Source organism: Coturnix japonica, chromosome 11 (assembly GCF_001577835.2).
Source record: "Coturnix japonica isolate 7356 chromosome 11, Coturnix japonica 2.1, whole genome shotgun sequence".
In the NCBI taxonomy this organism is placed as follows: domain Eukaryota; kingdom Metazoa; phylum Chordata; class Aves; order Galliformes; family Phasianidae; genus Coturnix; species Coturnix japonica.
The window spans coordinates 6,335,363-6,350,124 of record NC_029526.1 but is presented as its reverse complement, the minus strand read 5'-3'; the positions used below and the strand labels follow the sequence as shown (position 1 = coordinate 6,350,124).

Below are 14,762 nucleotides of genomic sequence, written 5' to 3'. Positions count from 1 at the left end.
GTGGTACATCTTGGCCCTTGCTGGTGACCCCAAAATACAACACTCCAAGACAAATTTCGAATTAAATCAGATCATTTTATTAATGAAACAATACTGGATAGGAAAACAAAAATTATTCAAACCAATCCAATGGAACATGATGTAAGACAATGTGCTGCCAATGCATAAGGCAGATAACTTTATAATCCATATGCCTACATGACTCATTAGAAATACTTAATACAGCAAAGTAAATAACAGGAGTAAGCAAAAAATGGCTGCAAGCAGGTAACTTACAAAGACAAAGGAGAACGACAGCCTGAAAGAGGAGGCGTACTGTTGAAGGTATGCTTCATTACAAGCCTTGTTAGCTGTTACTTGTTTTTACATGCACAAGGATGTTTCATTTAAAACACCTCATTCTTTCAGTACTAGTGCATAAACAGACCTAATGCCTTCATTTTCTGATAAGAAAAACAATATAACTCAGCCTTCTCAAAGATGTGGGAAAACATGGCAAGGAAGGAAGGTTTGGGATTTTCTACTCAGACACTATTTTCTCAGAGATTAATAAACGCTGCAAAGTCATCCAGGAGAAATTTCTTTGCTCATTTATGCTGAAATTCATTTCAAACTACAATGGATTTTACATTATAGATATACCAATTACTAATTGCACTGATAAGAGCCAATAAACTCATAAGATGCTTCATGACAGGAGAGCTGCTAACTCCATCGTGACTTAAAATCTGTAATTCAGAAACTCAAAGCCCACATTCAGTAGCCAGCAAAACCCAGGGGTCTGATAAACTCTATAAGTATATAAGCAGTCTTGGAATCTTGCACCACTTTCCTTCATACTACATAAACTGTGCACTTGTACTCAGCACTTCAGATTTATTTATGTTTTTACTTCACTCAAAGTTAGGAACTCTTCAAGTAATAACCCCTCCTGCATTTTCTAAGCCCTAAGGCACTTTGAGAGTTCCACTAAACTCTTTGGCCTCACCCTGCCTGTTATTTAAGGGTGATTTCCTCCATAAATACGAATAACTGCCTTTTTTTGTGTTGCAAATTAGGTAAACTACTTGTTATTTTCAAGCCTGCTCCCTTTCCCACCATTCAGCAGAATGGGCATCATCTTTGCTTTGGACTTGCTAAGGGAATGACATATTGAAGAGGGTTCTCTTAGATCTTGGCAAAATACAGACATGGCTGAGGTACAGACATGGAGCAAAAGCGCTCATCCAGCTCTTAGGCATTTACTGTGACTGTCACACATAGAAGGCTGCATACTCAGAATGTTTCTGTAGAGATTAATTTGTTAATCTGTCCCTTAGATTGTGTTATCGCTTTTTCACAAGCTGACTACAATTAGGCTGGCAGCAAGTTAATGAATATAATCTCGTTTCTTTGAATTCCCCAGTCTGTCTGTTTTCGTTTTATTTGCTTGTCTTACACTTCAAATTCCAAGCTCTTAGGGATAAGAATTATTTCTGTTGCATAATAATCCATAACTAGGGCTCTGAACACTACCCCAGTAAAACGCTGTGTACTTTTTCCAGTTGGGAAATAGCGGAAATCAAAGTTATATGGTGGGCAAACAAGCAGCATTTATAGCCCTAGAGAGCACATGGTAGACTGACTGCCAGAACTGATTTTGAAGTGATTAGCACAACATGCATATTTACTGACTGAATGTCTCATATTAAATTAAGACACAAATTAGATTTAGAAGTTATGGTAGATTTATGTAACATAGAAAACTAACTAAATATTAATGGAAAAGAAGCTTTTTTTTTTTAAAGATTGTTAGGTTGAGCCACAAAACAGGCTGGGATGGTTGACCTCCTTCCCATTGCCTTGTACAAACAGATCTCCAGAGCATGCAGCCAATGTGGAAAGTGGAAAAGACAGAATCTACCACACACAAACTCCTCTTCTGGGGTCCCAGCACTAGGATGAGAGGTAGACTATATTTTTAAGATCTGTCCCTTTTTCAAAGCTCCAGCTGCAACTGCTTTCTCCCAGTATTTATGATTGCAAAGCCGGTTCTTGGGCATGCTTCTGGGCTATTGCCTGTTCTCTAATAGCTTCTGCCCAAAATCTGAGCAGAAGCTGTGCTATCCAACAGCACCAAACCTTTCTACTAGGAATGACAAGCAACCTGAAATCAGAACAACTTCCATCAGACAAACAAAACAAATCCTCCTGCCTCCCATGCTTTAAAGGAAACCACAAAAACAGATTTAGAAGAGCTGACTCATTTCATATAATAATTAGGGAGGAAGCAGGGAAGCATGAAATCCTATTTCTGTGGTGACAAAAAGACTCAAACATGATTTGTTTTCAGAGAATAAAGACTGCTGAGGTTCCCCTCCAAATGACTTTCCCTATACTCATGGTTAATGAGAGTCAGCAAGTAATGGCAAGAGGAGAGAAAACCCAGAGGACTCTGGGAAAGGTCTGCTTCCCAAGGGAATATGACAGCTTCCATAGCAGTTTCATTTTCCTCTCCTGTCTATGCAGTATAACCAGGGAACACACACCTCTCTTCTTTCCTTCTTTAAAAGCCACAGAAAGGAGGAGTATATATAATGTGATACCAAAATTACTCTAACATAATGACCAAGTTTTCAAGGATTTCCTTTTAGCTTACTGCTAGTTGTCTGATATCTGTACTACACAGCCAGAGGGATAGGGACACACATACATATTCATTAGAAGTCTGCACAGCAAGGTTTAAAATAAAAGTAAGATATTAACGTGAAAAGTGTCAGTGACTCAAGACAGGAACTTCTGAAGTTAAATGAAGACTGAAACAGCATCAGGCTATTTTGGGAAAGCAGAATTTATTTCTGTAACCTAGATACATTTCCCTGTATAATCCTGTCACACACACTGCTACTAGCTTGCTGTCACTATAAAGCTTATGATTATAGATTGCTGGCGATACCTAGAAGCATATAAGGTAATTTATCTGTCATGACGTGCTGTACTGGTAAACATCAGTTAGATAAATGGAGGGAATTTAAAACTTGAGTCATGAAAAATTTGCTTGTTTGCTTGTACTTCCAGAGAGAATTTTTCATATACCATAATACAAAGCTAGTCAGTGACTGCATTTATTTACAAAACATGCTGCATGTGGATCCAAACGGTTCTTCTTCAAGGCAGTGAAATGGGTTTCCACTACTTCCAGAAATTGTCTTGACAGCATGCATCCTTCTTTCAGTGCCTAAGCAGGCAAGAACTATTTATATGCTGTTAAGAGTCATTTTAGTCATTTTATTATTGTTTCAACACAACGCAGTATTCCTAGATTAAAAGCTATAAGCCACATATGTAGAGGACAAGTTTAACATCCATTAAGAAATAATATTATCCAAAGAAGAGCAAATGTATTTCTGATTAATCAGCGGCATCCCATTTTCTGTGTCCCTATTCAAGCATCTAGAAAATTCAAAAATAAAGTATGCTTCCCTTGTGTATTAGAAGGTAGGATACTCAGAATGTGTTTCAAGAAAGTACGATTCCATCTAAACAAAACAAAACCACCATAATTTCTTCTCCACTCACATGGAAACTCCCAGTCAGCAGAAGCTGGACCTCTTTCCCAAGCCCAACTGGTCTCTCTTGGAGCTTCAACCCTTGTATTTCCTAAGCTGAGGCAATTGGAACATTTCCAGTTTCAGTAAAGTATTGTCATTGGAACAACAAATCGATATCAGACCCAATACATTCTGTATCTAAAAATACTGCAGTTATCCTTGACTTGTGGGTTTCCATTTTCCTCTCAAGTTTCATCAATATTTTATGAAGACATTATTCATACTCATTAGGTAAAGCAGATGAGGTGCAATTATCCTGAAAAGATTTTCTTCATCCAAGCTGTTTAAGGAATTGGAGTCCATTCAGTACCGACACCTGCCTTTAGTGAGCTCCTCCCTTTCCAACTTCTATCCAAACATCCTCAAACATCTGTTATAACAGAACCATGTTTAAAGACACCACTTCCAAACGCTTTATCTTTGTTCCCAGACTTCGTGAACTGGATGGCAAACCGCCAAGACTCCAAAGAAGAAAATAACAACATCGGTAGAAAAACTGTAAGTTTAATAACCTCATACCTTCCAAAATACGAGCAAAACCCCAAACACACCATGCCCTGGAACAACCAAAAAATCATTATAGCTGTGAAATGAATTTCTCAGACCAACACAGTTCAGTTAACTCTCTGTTAAAGTAGAGCAATTGCCAATTCGGGGTCATGGAACAGAGCTAAACCTATAAAAAAGGACTACCATCCACTAAGTGAAGTTGTTTTTGGCTTCCATAATAAAAACAGCAGCATAAACCTACTTCTATTAAACTGCTGTTCTCTTCATGCTATTTGTTACACATGGTTGATAAAAATCAAATGAGGACTCAATACCAGAATAACAGATTAATAGATTAGTTCTGAAAAGTGGAAAAAAGGGGGGGACAGAAAAGGATATCACTTAGGAAAAAGGGGCACAAGATAAACAATGCATGGCAAGCTGACAGCACGTTGTGATTTTATTAAATGACAATTAGAATTGACTATGTAAGTAGATGCTTTTTGTAGCTTAGAAAGATGATAGAGAATTCCTGAAGAACTCCTGGATCAATGTTTCAAGAAAACACAGTAAGAGATGGTAATATTTCAGATCTATATATATGTTGTTTGACCTCCTATAGACTAAAAACTGAATTTCACAACTGAAAAACACAGCAGAAAACAAGCTGGAAACCACAGCTTGACTGAGAATAGCAACACAGATTAAAGCAAAAGACCAAACAACATGCTGCAGCACTGAACCACGTCAACCTGCCCAACAATGATGGCAGAGATTGAACACGGCCCAAAACTGTGGCACCTGTTATACTGCAAATTAAACCCCAATGATCAAATTACTTTTTTTGAACACAATAAGCACATTCTCTGAAGCAATCACTACTCCCAAGTCATTTTGAGGCACGCTGTAAACAGGCTTAACATTGAAATAATTTATTTTCCAGAATGCCTCACACTGTGACACAACATACAGCAAAGCCCCAAACCACCAAACACTTGAGGAGAAAGAAAACACAGGAAAAAGTGGGCTGCTGCCATGGCTGCTCCACATAGGGGCACATACATTCCTACTTCCTCTGAAAACTAATACAGGTGCCACATTAACATGGCCGAAATCTCCCATACAATGCAGACCTTTGAGCACAATATAGATTTGGGTTCACTCTTCCTGCCAGTTGCCCTTCTGCCTTCCTTCTGAGACTAATTACAGTATCACTGGAGCTGCCCCGAGCTAGTTTGTCTCTCACCATATTTGCAATTAACCTTGAAAGGAGGCTGGCCTTGCACCTCTGGGAAAGAATACCACATAAAGGAGAATCAGAGGGATCAATTAGATGTTTAAAGAAGAAACAGAAGGAGAAAAAGCCTGTGCTGTCCCATTCAAATCATACTTCACTGGACCCATCCCATAGATTTGCTTGCTGTTCTTTGTCTTTCACCAGTTCTTAGGCAGACCTGCCTTCTGGACGCTCCTTTCTCAGTGGACACCTGTATGTGCACAAAGCGATGGGGCAAGAAAAAGCAGGTGCTTTGGAATGATATGCTCTCATGCTCCCTCCTAAGGTAAACTCCTGATAATAGCATCCAGAAGTATAGGAAACTCAAACAGTATTCCCTGCAGGATATACCAAATCAAGTAATAAGTATGAAAGGGCTCTGTATTGATTAGAAAACCAGCTGCATAAAATGAGAATCTCTCAGGCTCACAAAAATTATTTTAGTGATCTATGTGCCATGTTTAGGTAAGCCACAGTTCACAAACAGAAGCAATGAAAGCCTAGAACCTACATTAGATCATAACTGCGTTTTTCTAGAGAACATGCAGTAACTACTGGGGTCACTAGGAAAAAAATAATAAAGGAGTTTGTATCTCAATAGATACAGGATTATGAGCACAAAGACAGAACAATGCAAAAAAATTAAAAAGATATAGATTACATTAAAGGCTCAAAAATAATTACTGAACAAGAACTAGGAAACGTGCTTTTTTGCACATGATGGATGATGGCCAGCTCATGGTGTGCATGCAGGAGCAAAAAGGTTTTGCTCTTCATGGGTTCAGTTGGAAAAAATGTCTGCGTGGTTCTTCTCTGTCCTATGAAATGAGTACAGTAAGAATGGTGTTCAAACCCTCACACCAACATATTTTCTTTCTGTGCATGAACACTTGTCCTTTTATCAGAAAACATTTCATTTACAGATTATAGGTGACCAAGCTACTGTACTGAATGATCACCCTTCTGGCTGATAACCAAACACAATGGGTTAATTTATCCTAACTGAATTAGAACTCTGAGCACAAGTGCCACCATGATTCAGCCAATGGGCAATAACTTACAAATCCAATATTTCCTGATTAATTGGGATTACATTATTGTGGTTTCTGTGTGATTAATGAGGTGCTCTTCAAATTGACAGAACTGTAGCAATTTGTCTTGGTTTAAAAATCTATTCCTAACTGTACTATATATATTGACAGGATTACCTTAAAGACAAAGAAACAGCAAAAAGAAACTCTAGCACCACTGGAACAGAATTATTTGCACTGAGTAGCAATTGATGTAAAGAGCAGAAAAACAGTTCAAAGGATATCAGCAGAGCTGTTTCTGTTTAAGAGTCTTCTCTGCATTAGCTGCATCCATCTGCTTTGTGAAAACATGGCATTTATTCTGCTCTAAGTTTAAGCCTTAGATACTATTCCCAGTCTGCAACATAATGTCACCTTGCATTGCTCATGTCCTGTTATGAAACAGAACGGGACTGACACAATCCAACCTGACTTGACAGAACCTGAGTTGACATCTGTGTAATCTGTAAAAGTAGTTTCCTTATGCTGCAGCGATACAAAATGCTTTTTACATCAGTTTATTTTACAGTACTTAAGGCAAAGAAAAAACTATCAGACAAAATACTTAATTGGCTTCATCTGAATTTCTTCACAGGTTTGTTTCTTCAAGATACTTATAGGCAAATTTCAGCTGATTTCATGATGTGGATTAATTCTACCATTCATCATCAGGCTGTAATTCAGGTAGGAGGCTGTACTACTTTTCCTGATAGCAAACTACCAAAGCTGCTTAGATAATTTCTGATGCCTCCTCCAAAATCACAATGTTCCAGAAGATTCAGTAACCAACTTACTTAACAGCTTACGCCCTATCCTACTCTGTTCTACTGTGCTGTTCCCCATTTTTATCATGCTTTAGTTCACAGCATTTACAGTTACCTAAACATCAATTTAATGCAACGGTCCAGCAAAAAACAAACAACCTGTAACTACTGATTCAAGGAAGAGTCCAGAATTCCCCACCATGTCTAGATTAGGTGAAGTATGCAGCAGGCAAGGGCACAGTCACAATGAATAGGAGCTTGCATGTGTGTGTGCATGCACCCAAACACCCCTCTTGTAGCAACAATGCAACCCAATTTGTTTGTGTGGCCCATCTGACGAAACTGCTAAAACAACCCATAAAATATAGCGGCCAAAGGAAGAAAAGAGAAAGGAGAGAACACTGGCTTATGCTGTGTGCTAAACCTCTTCCTTGGAAGTATACAGTATGAAGTAGGACCTAGAATTACTCTGGAAAATCTTCATGAAGAATAATTAAGAGAAATGCATCAAAGAAAAGCAAACAGTGTTTAATAGGAAACAAGTTAGAAAAGACAAGTAGTAATGAAAGTCAGATATCACAAAATAAAAACATGGGTAGGAACTGGAGGTGAACTGTAGCATTTTGAAGATGAAGTAATTTGTAGACATAATATTACATTAAAGAGAAAATTGCAAGTGTTCTTCCTCTGCAATTCTGAGATACATTTGCCCAAATATTATTTGAAAATGTTTGACATCCTGAATGTTTCAAAGCAGATTTTGTGGGACTCCAACTGAGAAACAGTACTTAATGTAACTTCGTATACATGATAAAACTTTAACAGCCCTGCCATCCATCTATTCTTTTGTACTGATATGTTTCAGTACGTGTCATTTAAAATTGCAGCCAGTCATCAGAGATCAGCTCTTTATGTTTAGTTGCTGTCATGTTTTTCTTATTCTTGATATGAACCATAAAACCCTGTCTGACTTCTTGCCTCAATGCATCATAAAGTAATATTTGATCTTACTCCTTTGGGCTCCTCTTTCTATGGAAAGACTTGATTATAACCGTTTTTGCATGGCAGTGTTCTCCGAAACTCCCTTTGCACATCTGAAAAGGCACAAAACAGATTCATCTGGTGGAACACATCAGCAGAAGACCACAGTGAACTGCTCAACACTCAGATCTGCTGAACACAGATGTTACAGTACTTAATTCTCAAAGATATTCAGATATCAACCAGCAAGATACAATGATCTGGGAACCTATTGAGAAATCCATGTTTACGTGAGACAGAAAACAGCACCTGGCATCTTTGCCTGGTAGCTTAGCTGTTCTTGGCATTCCACTTCCACACATTGTCAGAACTCATTTGCTATTTATGACATGAAAGCACAAATCTTTCTGACTTCTATTTTGCACTAATATTTGTTCTCATGACAGAGTATCAGAAAATGGCATTGAATAAACGAATCAAACAGGGTTATTTGTATGGCAGAGACAATAGAAAGGGGAAAAATTCCAAGCGCAAAAGTCCAATCCCCCATCTGAGCTTGGCCTATAGTTTAAACCATGAAAGAATAGCTGGAGTGACAGAATACTACTTGCTAAACTTTAGATGTTCATTAAGTAAATGTCACTGAGGGGAAAAAACAAAAATAAGAATTATTTGCCTACCATTACCAACAGTGATTCATACTTTTGTTATCCAGATCATCACATATATTTAGTTTCATAAACAATGTGGCTTTTTTTTTTTTTTTTTTTTTCAACCATAGTCTAAGTGTCTATAAAAGCACTGAATTATTTTTCTCTTAGATTTCTGGCATCATCCCAAACAACTCTATAGAAGTATGTTGTAGCAGAACGATCAGTAAAGACTGGTCCAGATATACACTGCTTCACTTGAAAGAGTGCTATTGATAGAAGGTAGAAATACACAGCAAGAAAGGACTACACAGCGAAGGCAAGCTTCTACCTCCCTCTAATAGATGTAATAGGAACTTTCCCTAATGTTATTTTTCTTCCTAGCAATTCCATACTTTATGGCAGCCATTGTTCATAAAAATGCTGAACTCATTGAGGTGCTCAGGGACAGTACACGATCATTATACTACTATGAATGGAGTTTAAATGCATGACAGATAAGAAAGCTAAAGGTCACAAAACCAATACAGGTTATAGCGCAGAAGTGTTCAAATGATATAAGCTAATGTCCCAGAAAGGGAACATTTCCTTCACAATTCTACTTTTCTATTCCTAATAGTATTATTTCCAAGTAATCAAACGCTTAGCTTGTGTGGCAAACAAGATAGCTTAAAATTACATTGGACTTCATTATACAGTTAAAAACTATACTATGCACAGAAGCATGACTTACTGAGACCTTGAGATACCACTTCAACTATTGTACTACTTGCAATTCTGTGGTATCTAAATTACGTTATACATACAGCGAGTCTATCAGCAAACTTTGGAGTCAATGAGAGGGTTTCTCATGACCAAAACGAGCTTTGGATTGCTTCCACTCTTCCCTGCAGCTCTGACCTGCAGCTGACTCCAGTGGGGCTCAGTGGGCTGCAGCCTCCATGAAGCCAGATCCACCTGCTGCCCTGTGGGCTCCTACATGGACTGCACAATAAGATCTGCTCTACTGGTACTCAGACTGTAGATAACTTCTCCTCTGCATCTGGAGCACCTCTTGCCCTTGATGTGCACTGACCTTAGGGTCTGCGGGGCTGTTTCTCATCCGCTTACTCTTCTTTCTCAATTGCTGTGATACAGCATTCTTGCCCCTTTCATCAGTCTGCTCTCCCAGAACGCAGCCAGCGTTGCTCATGGCTCAGCTACAGCCAGCAGTGTGTCTCCTGGTGCCAGCTGGAACTGGCTCTGATCTGACATGGAGAAACTGCTGGGCTCTGCTCACAGAGGCCATCCCTGCAGCCCCCTGCTACCAAAACCTTGCCATGTAAACCCAATACAGACATGGTATGTGGATTACACTGCCAAATAAAGGTATTTCAGGTATGACTTTGTCAGATGTAAGGGCACCTCAGTGATTTTATAACCCTTATCTCACGCTCATGACCAATGGCCTCCTTTTTAACATTATTTATTTTAGTCCAGATCTTAACTGACTGCTGAGAAGACTTTTCTAGTTCTGTCATTAGCTTGTAGAAAAGGAATTTCTCCCCAGGTATATGCTGCAGCAATGTGATTTTGAATAAGTTACATCTAATCTATATAACATTTTCTGTGTTAGAAAAAAAACTTTGATCAAGTTATCTCATCATTATCACATTGCAGAGACATCCTGGTCCTTTTAAATAATAATAATTTTTAAAAAAAAAACAAAAAACTGTCCAGAGCAACCTGAAACATTAAACAAAAACGAGGCTTTAAAATTCACCTGACAGAAGAGGTCTGATTTTTTGCTCTCTAGACAAATGCTGGGACTTAATAAGAGATAGCAGTGGGGTCTTGTACTGAGAATACTTCTGGGTTTTGTGCATAGCCTCACTCGTGTCAGCATGACTTCAATGTGCTCTATGGCACTTACTGATCATATGTTAGATTTAGGTAGGAAAATGGCTACTATAATGACACTTATCAAGCTTAGAAGTGAGATGTGCACCAGGAAGCCTGTAATGCCAAAAGCAGTTCTGGACATGTACAGAAGCAGAGCTTTGAGCTGCACATCAAACTTCATCAGATCTATTCTTTAACTTCAGTGCTTTCATTGTGCCTAAAGCTCATTTTCTACCTAGACCTGTTCTTTGATTCCCTAAGTCAAACACTTACAGGTATTGTAAAAACTAACATTCATCACAGAAATACAGATGAAAAGATCAATGGAAATAAAACGAATTGAATAAGCACTCTATCCTGGAGAAAGAACAAAACAGTCAAAGAAAACGGAAAAAAGTGCTGTGAATAGATCTGAAACACAACTACTTTAATCTTTAAAAACGTTACTAACTTGCTGTGTTCTACACAATGATTCCACAACCACTATAGCTCTTTTTAAAATTCTATTTTCTTTTTGTTTTTATTACGTGTTATTCAGTATCTGAGCTATTCATTCTACACTGGCAGCAGCCTCCTGTTTTATTACGTTGCCCACACAATGTCAGAAGTGGATGGTGGTGGTATGGCAGTAAAAGCTGAACTTATTCATCAATATTCCGCTGCATTTTGTTGTTATGCAACAGATGGCCGCAGTCTGACAAAATGGCATGTGACATGGAAGTGTGTTGGAAGCAATGGAATGTCACTGAATTCCTCCATGAGGAAAAGCTTGCACCTACTGACATTCACAAGCAGTGATGATGGATGCATATGGAGACCAAACAGTGGTGCAAGCACAGTGAGGCAGTGGGTGGGAGCACATTTCAGCAGTGGTGACAGTAGCATTCTGGATGGCCATGCACAGCTGTCACACCATGAAATAAAGATCAGCACAGTCAGCTCCTCTGCGTGCATCAGCTAATGGTGGTAACTATGTTAACAAGCACTGTTTTGTAGTTCACAATCCACTCTACCAAACAGTGTTATCATGCTCTTTTGTATTTTATGTAGTTTCCATGGAAATAAATAGGAGGTATTACTTTCAGAGCAAAATACATAGATTAAAAAAAAATCTAGCTATCAAGAAGGCAAGGGAACATATTTCAAATCAAATTCTTAAGGATGTTACCATGTTCTGTCACTCATGTTGGTTTAAGACAGAATCCACAGTCTGGAGACCAAGTTTTTCTACTTTCTTTTCAGGTCATAGTGAATTTCCATGCTCAATTCTAAAGGCTACTGACTCTACTAAGACAGCTGAGGGGTTGTCTCTATGCTCTAGAGGATGTTCATGCTTCCCTTGGTAAAGACTTCATCAACAATTACTGTACTATTTATATATCATCTGACTACCAAATAAGATCTCTTCTTCAGAGAAAAAAAAAAATCAAAAAAAAATCTAAGTATTTCAATCAGTCTCTTTACAATATCATTACAGGATTTTGTACAGGTGAATTCTTTCTAGGCTACCTGGTAAGCACCATCAAGGAATCCTAAATTATTTTTGCTGTAAACATTCACAAATACATGAAATGAGAATCGTATGGACTTTTCAGCCTAGAATAATATTCTGAACTTTGAATTGCTAATTATTTAAATGGAGTTTGCCGGGAACAAGTTGGTTTTGTTATCTTAAGTTGAGACATGCATCACAGGCTGTGAGTGGTAGGTCTTGAATTTAAAGCCTCTTTCTCAATTGAAGAGTTCCTCCAACATAATCTAAAGCACAGCAGGCATACTTTTTATCCAAATGACTTGAATCACCCTGGGAAAACATAATGAGGTCCTCCTCAAATGAATTAGATATTTGAAGTTTAGCAAATTCGGAAGTGTTCTTGCATTATCTAGCCTAGAGAGCCAATAGTACTTTCTACTACTACAACTGCTCACCTAAGCAAAACACAAATTCAGAACCCGCTCTTTGAATCTCATTCAATTCCCCTCTGCATTCATCCAAGCGTTCATCCAAGAATTGTCAGATAAAGCTTTATGCCTTTTTAAAATACAAGATTTCACACACACACAACAAAAAAAAAGACAGTACAGAAGGAGCCCAGAACAGCAACTAGGTAAGAATAAATCAAATTGCAAGTAAAAGTTAAGGACCTGCAAATGAAAAAGAGAAAATAAAGACACTTCTTTTCATTGAAATTATTCAGGCCAAAGAAATAAATCAGTAATACTAGGGAAGGAAAAGCTATTTACTTTGAAGGATGCTCTTCTTCAAGGTTCACATCTTATCAGCATTAATCAAGATATATGCTTGCTTCAAACATTGCCACAGCCCACATTTATTTCTACTGAGCTGAAGACAATAGCTGAACCCAAGTAGTATTCTTGTGTAATGGAATTACACTTTTTCCTTAACTTATTGAGGATGTTAATTTATAGTTCCAGATTCACTTGTTTACTTCACTTTCTCAGTAGTAATACAGTTCCTCAGAGGCTACTATGACAACAATTTAAGAATAAAAGCTAGAATATTCTGTGCTTTTATTTACACGATACGAATAAGTCATAGAAAATACAACTGGAGGAACACATCTTCCATAACAGTTGTTCTATATGATTTTCTAAAGATTCTTTATCTTCCTATAATGGGAAAGAACCAAGCAAAGAAAACAAAACCTCCAGAAAAAATCATTTGCTTTAAGAAGCAATAGCTTTTAAAATGAAGGTCTCTCCCACACAAACCTACCTGAAAGAGCATAGAAACTGTGCTACCTAAGTGACCTGCTCAGTTAAAAGCAGCTACCATTGATCATCCCAGGAAAGTACGTTCACATGGCTTCATTTTACCCAACACACAAATAATAAAACCTGCAAATTTACATTTTATGTTACACTTTATCACTATTATGACTTTGACAGCACAGAACTTTTGCTTAGCTCAAAAAAGCGCTAAAGTCACAGTTTTTAACTGCTTAGGAGACTGTTACTAGAATTATTTAACAACTGAAATTAATCAGTAGTTACTGCAAAGCAAAGAAGGCTCCTTCCTTCCCCTGTAGGAGTAAGGAGCAGAGACACCCAGCACAGTGCTGCAGAACTCCAAGCTCCAACCATGCCGTAACTACTGCTCACTTTGTCAAGCAACACGAAACTAACACACACACCAAAAAGAAGAAAAACCCCACTAGGGCGATTCCTGTACTTATTTTAAGAGAAACAAGATGGAAAGAGAAGCGTGAAGCGACGAGCCGCCATCACGCCCGTTCCCGCCGGAAGGAGGCGCCGCCATTCCGAGCGCCCCCTGAGGGAGCGGAGAGTGGAGCTGCCCCGAGCTGGGCACCTGCACCCATACGAAAAGCTCCCCTTTTCTTTAGCCTTTTGTATCATCTGCTTACACTCTTTTATGTCCCTTTTTGGGAGCAGCGATACCTTCTCAGACTGTCTTAGGAAAAGCATTAAAGAAAGTACTTTACCTCAGTAACTGCCAAGTGAGGGAATAGGAACACCTGCTCAGTTTTGCTTTAGTCATCTTCTTCAGGAGCTCCTCATCTGGAAGAAAATGAGAAATCACAGAAGGCTGCCTGAAAAGAATGTGCCCCGCTGCTTGCTTAAGAAGGTGTAGGGCCTGAGGTATGTTTTCATATATACAGTGAAAGTTGCCGTTGGAAGAGGAAGTAGGTGTATGTGGTGTATGTCTGGTAGTCCATAAAAAAGCAGACTAAAAGAAGTAAATGCTCTCAGTGTGTGTACTCTGAATGTTTCTACAGAAGAAGAGTTGATGTTTGAATTTGCTCACTAGTAGTTTGCTGGTGAGAGCCTGAAGTGTTCAGTTCAAAGGATATAAGTGCCCAACTGAAAGAGTGTTTCATTTATTTGTGTTAAATATCAATTTTAGTAATTTTAATTGGTCTGACTTTTGTCTAAACCAGTTATTGTTCCTTAGGATTGTGTTACTAGGCTGTAATTGCTAAACCTGATTACGAGTGCCTAGAATAGATCTTAGTAAATCAAAAATGCCTCTGTGGTTCTTTAATTTTTGTTTCCATGTGTATAAAATCAATTATTGTGAG

General features: G+C 38.3%; 1 protein-coding gene across 1 annotated transcript in view; it reads left to right on the top strand.

The window, feature by feature from the left end:
• Nucleotides 1-14,036: 14,036 nt before the first annotated feature.
• LONP2 (lon peptidase 2, peroxisomal) overlaps nucleotides 14,037-14,762 on the top strand; it is a 90,105-nt gene continuing 89,379 nt past the window's right edge. The window contains exon 1 of the mRNA XM_015873912.2: nucleotides 14,037-14,322. The gene's annotated coding sequence lies outside the window, so the exon portion shown is untranslated. The remainder of the gene's footprint in view (nucleotides 14,323-14,762) is intronic.